This window comes from Zingiber officinale, chromosome 4B, assembly GCF_018446385.1.
Source record: "Zingiber officinale cultivar Zhangliang chromosome 4B, Zo_v1.1, whole genome shotgun sequence".
In the NCBI taxonomy this organism is placed as follows: domain Eukaryota; kingdom Viridiplantae; phylum Streptophyta; class Magnoliopsida; order Zingiberales; family Zingiberaceae; genus Zingiber; species Zingiber officinale.
The window spans coordinates 23,013,154-23,026,876 of record NC_055993.1 but is presented as its reverse complement, the minus strand read 5'-3'; positions in this window follow the sequence as shown (position 1 = coordinate 23,026,876).

Here is a 13,723-nt window from a genome sequence, read left to right as displayed (position 1 = left end):
TGGGTGCAACCTTTGGTCAAGGTTGACCTGGTCGACCCGACTTGAGTTGACCTGATTCGGGAAAAGTCCAAGTATAGAGACTTGGCACGGAAAAGTCCAAGCAGGGAGCTTGGCACGGGAAAAGTCCAAGTAGGGAACTTGGCACGAGGAAAAGTCCAAGTATGGAAGCTTGGCATGGGAGGTCGGAGAGGGCTCGGTAGCTCGTTCTCTGGACTGGATGGAGTCGGAGAGGGCTCGGTAGCTCGTTCTCCGGACTAGGTTAGAGAGGGCTCGGTAGCTCATTCTCCGGACTAGGTCAGAGAGGGCTCGGTAGCTCGTTCTCTGGACTGGATGGAGTCGGAGAGGGCTCGGTAGCTCGTTCTCCGAACTAGTCAGAGAGGGCTCGGTAGCTCGCTCTCCGGACGAAGTCGGAGAGGGCTCGTGCTCGCTTCTCCGGACTAGGTCAGAGGGCTCGGTAGCTCGCTCTGGACCGGACGTGGAAGTCGAAGAGGGCTCGGTGGCTCGTTCTCTGGACTAGGCCGAGAGGGCTCGATAGCTCGTTCTCGGACCGACGTGGAAGTCGGAGAGGGCTCGGTAGCTCGTTCTCCGGACTAGGCCGAGAGGGCCGGTAGCTCGTTCTCTAGATCGTGAAGGCTTTAGGGTTTAAGGTTGGGAAATTGGATCGGTCTCGACCGATCCAAAGGATACTATGGTATCCGGATCGGTCCGCGACCGATCTAGTGATACATCGATTCTCATCAGGTCATCCGACGGTGGCCCGTGACCGATCAAGAACCAAACAGATTGGGAGAAGGAATAGGAGGGATCGGTGGCCGATACCTTTATGCTCGATCGGTCCTTAATCAGGGCTCTGCAACCAACTCTGTGAGAGTTGGGATCGGTCTGGGACCGATCGCCTAGGGCCCGATCGGTCCCCTGACCGATCAGATCCGTCCTGGATCGATCGTGGAGCGATCGGTCCGTGTCTAGTCGCTGAGTCACAACGGCTAGATTTGTTCTTTCTTCTTCGCAGGTTCATATAAATCAAGAGGTGGAGGGCCTCTACAAAAGTGCTGACTTCTTCTTGCTCCTGCGATCTGAGCTTTGCTGAGCTCTCCACTGCTGAAGCTTCGTGTGAGCTTCCCTCGGCTGGACTCCAACTGATCAGTTGCTGCTGTTGTTGGCATCCGTGAAGTGGTTGCTTCATCACCAGTCGACGAGAAGGCAAGCAAACTAGTGTTTTTACATTCATATTGTTCTTGGCTTCTTGCTTTATCTTTGTACTCCGATCTTGCTGTTGCAAGAGAGATTGTGGCGAGGTTTCTCCACCCAGAAGGAGTTTTTATTAGCCGATTTTCCGGGGTCTCATCCATCGACGGATTGATAGGATTCGTCCACCTTACGGACACGCCGAGGAGTAGAAGTATCATCTCCGAACCTCGTTATATCGTCGCGTTTGAGGTTTGATATTCTCCTATTTCGTTTCTATCTTTTATTTCCGCTGCGCTAACCAAAATTGTAGGAAGAAACGTGAATTTGGGGTCGGCTATTCACACCCCCCCTCTCTAGCCGCGTCCGAAGGTCCTAACAGATATTTGCACAGAGATCGGCAGATCGGAGGGATTTTATTAATATGTCGTCGACATATACCTCCATGTTACGGCCGATCTGCCACCGAAAGACTTTGTTCATCAACCTCTGGTAGGTGGCTCCTTCATTCTTCAAGCCGAACGACATTACGTTGTAGCAGTAGGTACTGTCGGCGGTGATGAAGCTGACTTTCTCTTGGTCTTCGCGGGCGAGCGACACTTGATAATACCCCTGATATGCGTCCAGCATGCATATCAGCTCGCACCCGCCCGTGGAGTCTACCATCTAATCGATCCTGGGTAAGGGATAGAAGTCCTTCGGGCACGCCTTGTTAAGATCCCGGAAGTCGATGCAGACCCTCCATTTATTGCCCGGCTTGGAGATCAGCACCACATTGGCGAGCTAGCTCAGAAATTAAACTTCGCGTATGTGGCCGACCTCTAGTAGCTTCTGTTGGAGCAATCCCAATGGTCCGTGTGACCATGTGTTTTGGTGTTTGGGCAAATGGTTTAAGTTAGGTTCACCCTTATTATTTGATATGTGTACTCGAGTTGTGCAGGATTGTAGGATACACATGTGACTCAGGTTGAGGACTTCGAGTTTGGTGAAGGATGAAGCATCCAAGGGACCGTGGAGAAGGCAGCAAGGACAAGGGTCGAGGGAAGCGACTTCGAGACATACGCGAAGGATGGCATTGGGGATGAGCCGCAAGCTTGTATGCATCCGAGGGACGAGAGCCAAAGAGGAAGTAGGCTTGAAGACAAAAGGTCAAGGCTGCAAAGGAAGCGTCAAATGAGTCATAAGGGTGAGGGTCCGAGTGTTGTGAGAGAATGTACTTGGTTCCAGTTGACTGCATGTTTCATCAGTCGACTGGTGCAGTCGACTGGAGCAGTCGACTAGGAGTGAACAGAATGTTTCTGTTCGCTCAGCTAGTGTGGAGCTGTCGACTGCTAGTTTTAGCAGTCGACTGGTATCAAGCCGTTGGGATGTAACGGTCGAATTTCCACAGAGGATAGTCGATTGCATGTTTTGGCAGTCGACTGGTAGGCGGGGTTTTCTAACCCGCGGCCTATATAACCAAGCCTTGGAAGCTTAGTTGTGGTTGACGAAATAGAGGTGGTTAATCTCTATTAGTAGTCTACCTGTGCCCTAGCGTCAAAGAAGTCTTGTGAGGGTTGTGGTGAGGTTTCTCCACCCACAAGGAGGTTGAGCTAGCCGGAGTTTGCCAGGGACTAATCCATTGATGGATTGAGGGATCGTCCACCTTACGGACACGTCATGGAGTAGGAGCAAGTTATCTCCGAACCACGTAAATGAATGTGTTAGCGGTTTGCATTTCCTTTCTTAGTTTTAGCCTTTAGCTTATTTGTTTTGTTTGTATTCCGCTCTGCAAGCTAACATTATAGGAGAAGCGATTGATTTGGGGGCACCGTCTATCCAACCCCCCTTCAAGCCGCCCACCGATCTCCTACAAGTGGTATCAGAGCCGAGGTCGCACTTCACCGGACTAATCGCCGAGAAGAGCAAATACAAAAAGATGACCGACTTGATTGAACCTCCTAAGTTTGAAGGAGGAAGCCTTGGGGACATCACATTTTGGATGATGAAGATGGAAGTGTTCTTCGACACAGATTGGGACACCATGATGGTGATCAAGGACCCGTTCGAAGTCCCAAGAGACAAGAAGGGAAAAAGACTCTGACCACGACATTGGACGGAAGAGCAAACCTCACAATCGGAGGCAAACTCAAAGGTAATATCAATCTTAATAGATATATTGTCGTCTAATGTGATGAGTGGTGTAGGTGAATATAAGAACGCCCACGATTTGTGGAGCAAAGTGAAGACGGCTCTATGGAAAGAACCTAAACTTACACAAGAAGAAGAAGAACCCAAGGAGATGGGTTTAATTGCTCAAGTTGAGGAGGAGCAAACGGAAGTTGAGCCATGCTCAACATCCGAGGAGGAGAAGAATGAAGAAAGGTCATCCACAAGTGTGGATGAGGAAGATATAACACCTGCATCCTCAAGGGTTGAAGAAGAGTCCAAGATGAATGAAGAAGAGGTCTTGGAAGTGGTCAACCTAGTGAGCACCTCCACCGAAGTAAAATCAAAGGACCACATTGTGTGCTTTGGGTGCAATGAAAAGGGACACTACAAGAGTAGATGTCCAATGGGTAAGAAGGTAACTCCTAAACCCACCAAATTATTTTAGATACTAATTTGGGTTATAGGAATGATGGTGTCAAGAAGAAGAAGGAGAAGAAGCACATTAGATGCTTCACTTGTGGTGAGATAGGGCACTACCACACCAAATGCCCAAGGAAGAGAGAGCTCAAGAGGTTGGTGCATTTGAGGATGTGGAAAAAGAAGTGGAGGATGAATGGAGGCTCATGTCAAGGGGGAACTCCAAAGGTAAAGAGTAAGGTAAACCCTAGTTTAAATTTGAAGTCAAATTTAAATTCCTCCATGCATATTAGGAAAAATAATGATTATCATTATGTAGCAATGAAAAATTTTGGATTTAAATATCATGATAGGAATAGGACAATTGTTGATCAAAACCCTAGGAAATCTATGCATGAAAAATTTAGAAATTGTAGACCTAAGGAGACCCAATGCATTAATCCCAAGAAAGGAAGACACATGCCTAGAAAGGGTAGGTCTAGGAATGTCCATGGTGGACATGTTGACTCTAGGTTTAGGAACCTAGAAAGGGAAAATCAAGCTTTGAAGGCAAAACTTGATAAATTAAAGAAAACCCTAGAAAAATTCAATGTTAGATCTAAGGGTTTAGGCATGGTGTTGGGTAGTCAAAGACCCAACAATGATAGATCGGGTTTGGGATACCGATCTAGTGTCTCCAAGTCTAAGGGAAAGTCTTATGCTAGGGTTGCATATGACTATGGCAAGGAGAAGTCAATAAATGGCAAAGGAAAGTCATTTAAAGGTAAGGAGAAATTAACCAAGGACAAGGTGTCCAAGGTTAAAAGGGTTAGGTTTGTAGGCCAAGTGTCACCGGAAGTGCACCGATGTGACCTAGCGATTGTGGATGAGTCACCTAAGGAGGTGGCTAAGGTTAAGGGCTCTAGGGGGAGCTCTAAGAGTCAAATTGAGACTCATGGCCAATGGATCCCAGGTGGGTTGTACTTGGGAGTCTAGAGGAGCCATGGAATGTGCCAAGTGGTTTGGAGATGGACTTGAGTCTCAAACCTAGGGATTTGACACAATTGGTTTGTGTTTCATGCTTGGAAATATGACATTGGGGTCATATAGCATGATAATTGATTTTGGATGTATATATGCCATATAAACCAATGCTAGGGATGCATTGTGGGTTAGTATGGGCAAATATATAAAGAGGAAGCCAAAACTATGACTTTAGGTCAAGGTTCAATTGAACCATTTAGATAGTTTTGGATTTTGTGTCAATATTGGTGATCTTGTCCGAACGCTGAATCAACGGACGCTGGGCACGTGGCGCTCTCCGAACTGCTAACGTGGATCTCCGACTGGTCGTACGGACCTTCGGCGAACCTGCAAGGAAGTCGGGCCGGGAAGGGGTTCCCGGCGACGACCCTCCGACGCTCAAGTCAGGCAAGTGGACAACAAAGAAGTGGCTCTCAAAATTAGAGAATGCATACCTCTGGCGAAGCGTGAGGCTCCTTATATAGAGCTGTGAAGGGGCTCAAGCACACATACCGAGGCGAATACGTGTCCTCAGCCCATACCTCAGTATGGGCTTGTCAGAAAAGCTTACCTGACACCATACTTCTACAGTCCGAGCACATCTCCGATGGGACATCGGAACCCTCTGTCATAAGATCCTGCGTATGGCCTGATCGTCGAACATACCCGCTGTCAGAAGATGTTCCCTTGTCCTTTTCTCCTTTTACCCCATACCGAGCGTCCTGCCGGTCGGCCGCTCCCTCACGCCCGGCCGGTCGTATGCGCTGGTCCACTCGGGAGATTCCCGGTCGGATGCTCTGTGGACTGTTTGCAGTGTTGCTACTTTATGTCTTTGGCCGAGCGGGCTACCCGCTCGGCCATACGACCCTGTTCAACATGAGCGTCGGAACTCCGACTCCCCGCCGGGGTGCCTTTGCTTTCATTTAGACCCCGGTCGGCCGGTAGGTCCACCCTTTTCCGATCAGTATGTTGACCTTTTGACTTCCACGTGGCGTTGACTTCCCAGAACGGGGGTCCCCTGTTCTTACCGCCGGATCACTTGCCTCCCCTTAAAGTCTAATCGAAGGAGGCGATTAGTCCGACTGACTGGACGATTGTTTCGCCGAGCGGCTCTTCCAAGAAACCATCCTCCGCTCGGCAGATGTGGCAATGACTACGACCTCAGTCAACGCCACCATCCCCCGGATCTCAACGGAAGTTGCGCCAATCTCCGTCATTAAGGCCAAGCACGCTCTCTGCGCCTCGATAAGGCACTTATTAAATGCTCTATCGTGGTGGAATGCCACGTGGCATTGCTGCCGTCAGCGTACGGCGGCGGCGTCGCAGGCGATGAGACCGAGGTGATTTGAAACTGACGGCCCGATGCGTGCTTTGGTTCTTGTGACCTACATCCAACGGTGGAGGCCGCTCAGGATCAGCCCTATAAGGCCTTCGCTTTCTCCGTCTTCGCCGCATTTCTGCTCTTGCGTACCCAGAAGCTTCAGCGTTTCAGTGCTCCGGCGACCCTGTTCTTCTGTTCTCCGATGATCTCCGGCGTTCTTTCTTTGATCTTCCTTCTTTTCTGTAAGGCTCTTCCTCTGCTATATCTTTGGTTCCTGTGGTTTTCTTTGCATTTCTTTCTCAAGTTTTGGTCCTCGGGGTACTGTTTCGTTACCATCTTCTTCCTTTTATCCTCTTTCGTCTTTTTTGGTTTCGTCCGCTCGGACAATGACTAGCTCTTCCCAACCTCAAGAACAAGCCCTAGGCCCATGGTATACTACCATGGAGTCTCGCTTCGATCGGCGCGAAGTCGATATTCTGATAAATAATTTTGAGATTCCTTCCGACCTCGAACTTATCTTACCCACTCCTTCCGCTCGGCCATACAAACCGCCGCACGGAGCTTTTTTGTGTTTTCCGCGACCAGTTCACAGCCGGTCTGCGATTTCCAATTCATCCCTTTATCATTGACGTCTGCAATTTTTTCGGCGTTCCGCTCGGATGCCTAGTTCCCAACACTTTCCGCCTTCTATGCGGTGTTGTTGTCCTATTCAAAATCCATAACATTCCCCTCCGACCGGAGGTTTTCTACTATTTCTACTACCCTAAACAATCTGAGCCGGGCACTTACATGTTCCAGGCTCGACCCGGTTTAGTTTTCTTCAATAAACTACCTTCTTCCAATAAGCATTGGAAAGAATTCTACTTTTGTATTTGCCTTCCCGAGCGGGCCACCTTCCGAACGCAATGGCAGATCGGACATCCTCTCTCCCCAGAACTCAAAAAGTTCAAGACCCGGCCGGACTATCTTCACGCCGCCAACATGTTAGCCGGTCTGAAGGTCGACATCAACAAATTCCTTCTGGAAGGGGTTATGTACATATTCGGCTTGAACCCGATCAGAACCCCCCTCCCGAGCGGCTTCGGTAAGAATTTTACTCGTACTTTCGCCTTGATTGCTAACTGATTTTCTCCTTTTTCCCTTGCAGCCAATATTGTCATGGAGTCGGTGATGGATGGTATTTTGAAGAGAAAGGCGGCGGCGCTCGAGGCCGCAGCTTCTAAGGAGATGGAATCGCTCGGCATTGAGTTGGTCGGCTCGCATGAGGGAGAGAGTGCCACTCAACAAGGGTCGGCCGCTCAGGCTTCTCTCCCGGGGCAGGCGGCGGGAGCAACTGTTAGCTAAGAGCCTTCCGTCCGGGAGGAAGGCTCTACTCCAGAAGAAGAGCGGCCTCTTCGACAAAAGAGGCGCCGAGTGGAGACTCCCCTTCGGTCGGCCACATCCGCTGTCCAGCCGTCCGAACGGGCCACCGCAGCCACTCGTGGCAAAGCTCTAGAGATCGAGGCGATTTCGTCCGATCGGACTCCCTCCCAACTTGACGCGTCTGCGGACCCTCTTGAGGTCGTTCCAGTCAGCGTCCTTCCGCCCGCTCCCCGCCAAGTCCATCGTTCTACAATTTTGTCCCAGTTTTCTGCGCTGGCTTCCGATCCTTCTTTGGCTTCCGCCCAGACGACCCCCGGTCGGCGCCGCACCATCTGGGTCTCCTTGCATCTCCCCACTGAGGAATTAATGCCCGAAGCCGATCGGCCTACCGCACCCGAGCACACGATCACCTTGAAGGGGCCCTTAGCTGAAATGTGGGCTGACGCCCGGGCGCGCGTGGCGATGAATCCACTCAGCAACTTGGCCAATAGCCACATGCAACAGGCCACCGGGGTAACTGCATTTTCTTCCTAAGCTTTTTATGCATTCTTTCCGATCGGCCCTTAATAATTTTCGTTTGTGCCAGAGATGGGTGGAGGAGATTGCTGTCTCCAATCGGCTCGCCATGGTTGACGAGGAGCTCAAAAGGCTGCGGAGTTCGGGCGGCGCTCCTTCCCAAGGCCCATCCTATGCCGAGCTGCAGAAGGAGCTCAAAAAGACTCAAAATCTGTTGGAGGCCGAACGGAAAAAGATGGCCGACCAGGCTCATAATCTGGCAGAACTTGATCGCCTGAATAAATCCTTGGATCGCAAGATAAGCCTGGCGACCGAGCGGAAGAAGACAGCTATCTCCGATCTGGAGAAGAAGAATGTAGAGGCTCGTGGCCTGGAGCAGAAAGTGAAAGAGCTGATGGAGCAGCTCGATGGAGAGAAGGTGGGCCGCTCGGCCGATGCAAATAAGCATAATGAAGAGCTGAAGACTCTACAGGAGTCCCTCGCAGCCTCCCAAGTGGCATTCAAAGAATATCAAGAGGCTGAGCCTGGCCGAGTCGCAACCTTGAGGCTAAACTACATCCGTTCGGCCGAATTTTCAGAGAAAGTCTGCGAACGGATGTACACTGCCTTTGACCTTGCTATGACCGCCACCACAACATATTTGAAGTCCAAGGGTCTTCTTCCCGACTCTGCTCTCATCCCGGCCGCAGATCAAGTGGCACTTCTTGACAACATCCCGAAGGATCTTTACGATTATCTAGAATAGAAGTTTATATGTAATTCGGCCGCTCGGCTAAAAATGGTCACTTTTTTGTAATTCAGGCGCTCGGACTTAAGGTTTTAAATGCTATCCTTTCGCTTGCTTTTTCATTTATTAATCAGTATGTGTGCTAGCCGCTCGGCTTACCAACTACCGTTGTTGGTATTCGCTTAATTCTCCTTGTCATTCGCCTTTCCTCCCACCTTTCTCGTGTTTGAAAGGGATTTTTACGAAGTCTTTTGGGTAGCTAGTCCGCTCTGCTGAATATATCCTGTTTTACAAACGGGATTTCCGTCGGATATTTACGAAGTGCTTTTGGTTAGTTGACCGATCGGCCAAATTGACTTACAAAGTCCCTCTTTATGTCTTCTTTCGGCCGGAGGGTTTATAGTCGCCGGCTCGACTCTCGATTTTTAACGTCGGAGCTCGACGGTCTTCCGCTCGGAGGGTTTATAGTCGCCGGCTCGACTCTCAATTTTTAACGTCGGAGCTCGACGGTCTTTCGCTCGGAGGGTTTATAGTCGCCGGCTCGACTCTCGATTTTTAACGTCGAAGCTCGACGGTCTTCCGCTCGGAGGGTTTATAGTCGCTTGCTCGACTCTCGATTTTTAACGTCGGAGCTCGACGGTCTTCCGCTCGGAGGGTTTATAGTCGCCGGCTCGACTCTCGATTTTTAACGTCGGAGCTCGACGGTCTTCCGCTCGGAGGGTTTATAGTCGCCGGCTCGACTCTCGATTTTTAACGTCGAAGCTCGACGGTCTTCCGCTCAGAGGGTTTATAGTCGCCGGCTCGACTCTCGATTTTTAACGTCGGAGCTCGACGGTCTTCCGCTCGGAGGGTTTATAGTCGCCGGCTCGACTCGCGATTTTTAACGTCGGAGCTCGACGGTCTTCCGCTCGGAGGGTTTATAGTCGCTAGTTCGACTCTCATTTTTAACGTCGGAGCTCGACGGCCTTTAAGGCTAATTTCAACACTGCCATTCGGCGAAGATTGCTAAATGCGTTTATCAATTTGCCTCCTGCATTAAAGGAACACAGTCGACCAATAAATACACAAAGTGAATTACATCAACGCACCTCTCACCCAGCTCGGTACGGCTGGAGATGATTTGCGCTCCATGGTCTATCCAACCGCCGTCCGTCTTCATCCTCCAAGTAATAAGCACCCGAGCGGAGCTTTTCAATGACTCTGAAGGGGCCCGCCCAAGGAGCCTCCAGCTTTCCAACGTCCCCGACCGACTTTACTTTCTTCCAGATTAGGTCGCCAACTTGGAATGCTCTAGGGATCACGCGCCGGTTGTAGTTCTGCTTCATTCTTTGCCGGTATGCCATCAGCCGGACGGACGCCTTGGCTCGCTCCTCATCGACCAAATCTAGCTCCATGTTTCTCCGCTCGGCGTTATCATCATCATAATTTTGGATCCGGACGGACTCGACACCAACTTCAACCGGGATCACCGCTTCACCGCCATACACCAAATGGAATGGCGTGACGCCTGTTCCTTCCTTTGGGGTCGTGCGGATAGCCCATAAGACGCCCGGCAGCTTGTCCACCCAGCTTCCTCCCATGTGGTCGAGTCGAGCCCGAAGAATGCGAAGAATCTCCCGATTGGCTACTTCCGCTTGGCCGTTGCTCTGGGGATACGCCACGGAAGTAAAGTGTTGCTCGATGCCATAACTTTCGCACCATTCTTCGAGCTTCTTCCCTACGAACTGTCGTCCGTTATCAAATACGAGCCGGCGAGGGATGCCGAACCGACAAATTATATGCTGCCAGATAAACTTCTTGACCATCTGCTCGGTGATCTTGGCTAGCGGCTCGGCCTCCACCCATTTGGAAAAATAGTCGACCGCCACTAGTAGAAACTTCCGCTACCCGGTCGCCATAGGAAACGGACCCACAATATCCATTCCCCATTGGTCGAACGGACAGGACACGGTAGCTGCTTTCATTTCCTCTGCCGGTTGGTGGGAGAAGTTGTGATACTTCTGGCAGGAAAGGCACGTCGCGACGGTCCGAGCGGCGTCTGCTTGCAGGGTTGGCCAAAAGTATCCGGCCAGCAGGATCTTCTTAGCCAGCGATCGTCCGTCCGGATGCCCTCCGCACGATCCTTGATGCATTTCTTGTAGGATGTACGCCGCGTCTTCCGAGCTCACACATTTCAAAAGCGGGCGTGAGAAAGCCTTCTTGTAGAGTTGGTCTCCAATGAGTGTGAACCGACCGGCTCTCCTTCTTAATAGCTGGACTTCCTCCCGATCAGACGGTGTCGCACCCGAGCGCAGAAACTCTATGATGACTGCCCTCCAATCGCTCGGAAACGCGAGGCCTTCCATCCGGTCGACGTGCGCCACCAAAGATACTTGTTCAATTGGCTGCTGGATGACGACCGGTGATATTGAACTTGCAAGTTTGGCTAACTCATCTGCTGCCTGGTTTTTCGCTCAAGGTATCTTCTGGATAATAACTTCTCTGAAGTTTGCCTTGAGCTTTTCGAAGGCTTCAGCATAGAGTTTGAGCTGAGCGTTGTTAATCTCAAAAGTGTCAGAGAGCTGCTGAGCGGCCAGCTGAGAATCTGAATGGAGCGTCACCCGACCGGCCCCAACATGCCGGGCGGCCTGTAAGCCGGCTATAAGGGCCTCATACTCTGCCTCATTATTTGTGGCTCTGTAATCCAGCCGGACGGATAGATGCATCCGTTCTTCTTGTGGAGAGAGTAATAATACGCCAATTCCGCTCCCGAGCCGAGTGGACGATCCATCTACAAATATTTTCCACATAGCTTCGGGCTCTGGCTTTTGCACTTCTGTGACAAAATCTGCCAAGGACTGCACCTTTATCGCCGAACGGGGTTGATACTGAATGTCGAATTCGCTCAACTCCGTGGTCCATTTGATGAGCCGTCCGGACGCTTCTGAGTTCAACAGCACTCTTCCCAAAGGGCTATTTGTCCGGACGATGATAGTATGTGCCAAGAAATAGGGGCGAAGTCTCCGAGCGGCGAGGACCAAAGCAAAAGCCATCTTCTCGAGTCCGGTGTAGCGAGATTCAGCGTCTTTTAAAATATGGCTTAAGAAATACACAGGTTCTTCTCCGCTCGCCCTCACTAATGCCGAGCCTACTGCTTGATCAGTTGAAGACAAGTAAATACAGAGTGGCTCACCCACAGCTGGCTTGGCTAGCACAGGCAGAGAGTTCAAGTACGTCTTCAGCTCTTCGAATGCCCGATCGCATTCTTCATCCCAATGGAACTTGGTAGCCTTGCGCAAGATTTTGAAAAACGGGAGACTCCGATCGGCCGTCTTCGAGATGAATATGGACAATGCTGTTATCTGACCGGTCAAGCGCTGTACTTCCCTCAGATTTCTTGGAGGCGGCATATCTTGTAATGCTTTCACCTTGCTGGGATTTGCCTCGATGCCCCGCTCAGTCACTATGTAGCCCAAGAAACACCCGCCTTTTGCTCCAAACAGACACTTCTGAGGATTCAGCTTAACTCTATACTTTCTCAGCGTTCGGAAAGTCTCCTCCATGTCTTTAAAGAGGTCGGCCAATCGGACGGACTTGATGAGAATATCATCCATATATACTTCCAAATTTCGCCCGATCTGCTCCTTGAACACTTTGTTCATCAAGCGCTGGTAAGTTGCTCCCACGTTCTTCAATCCGAATGGCATCACATTGTAGCAGTAAGTGTCGTCGGCTGTAACGAAGCTAACTTTCTCTTGATCTTCCCGGGCGAGCGGCACTTGATGGTAGCCCTGATAGGCGTTGAGCATGCATATCAACTCGCAACCGGCTGTGGAGTCCACCAGTTGATCGATCCGGGGTAGAGGATAAAAATCCTTTGGGCATGCTTTGTTGAGATCCGGGAAATCGATGCAAACTCTCCACTTGTTGCCCGGCTTGGAGACTAGTACCACGTTCGCCAGCCAGCTTGGGAACTAGACTTCGCGTATGTGGTCGGCCTCCAGGAGCTTCTCGACCTTAGCTCGGATGATGGCATTTTGTTCGGCGCTGAAGTCCCTCTTCCTTTGCTTCACCGGCTGAGCGTCCGGTCGAACGTGGAGCTCGTGTTGCGCTATACTCGGCGAAATTCCGGGCAGCTCATGTGTTGACCAAACGAAAGCATCACAGTTTCTCTGGAGACATTTGATCACTTCCTCTTTCTGGCCCGCCTCAAGATCGGCCGCAATGAACGTGGTGACCTCCGATCGGGTCGTGTGAATCTGCACTTCCTCTTTTTCTTCATAAACTAAAGAGGGTGGTTTCTCGGTTATAGCGTTTACCTCGGTCCGAGGCATCTTCCGAGCGGAATTAGCTTCAGCTCGGACCATCTCGACGTAGCATCGCTGAACCGCCAGCTGGTCTCCTCGTACTTCTCCCACTTTATCTTCCACGGGGAACTTGATTTTCTGGTGGAAGGTAGAGACGGCCGCTCGGAACTCGCTGAGCGCCGGTCGCCCCAAAATAACATTGTATGCTGAAGGAGAGTCGACCACGACGAAGTTGGCAGTCCGAGTCCTTCTGAGTGGCTCCTCCCCCAAGGAAATATCCAGTCGGACCTGTCCGACCGGTAGAACTTCATTGCCCGTAAACCCGTAGAGGGGGGTTGTCATGAGCAGTAGCTCGGCTCAATCAATTTACAGTTGGTCGAATGCCTTTTTGAATATAATATTGACCGAGCTTCCTGTATCAATGAAAACGCGATGAATAGTGTAGTTGGCTATTACCGCTTTGATGAGGAGAGCGTCGTCATGCGGCACTTCGACTCCCTCCAAGTGCATGGGCGCGAAACTGATTTCGGGTCCGCTCGCCCTTTCTTGGCTGCAGCCGATAGCATGGATCTGAAGCTGCCTGACGCTCGCCTTCCTTGCTCTGTTGGAGTCACCTCCGGTCGGCCCGCCAGCGATGATATTGATTTCGCCGCTGTTGGAATGTATACTGAAAGCCTAAGCTTTGTAAACATTCATTATGAATAAAGAATCACATTTGGTCTAATTATCTACATTTGTTTGTAGTTGTTCATT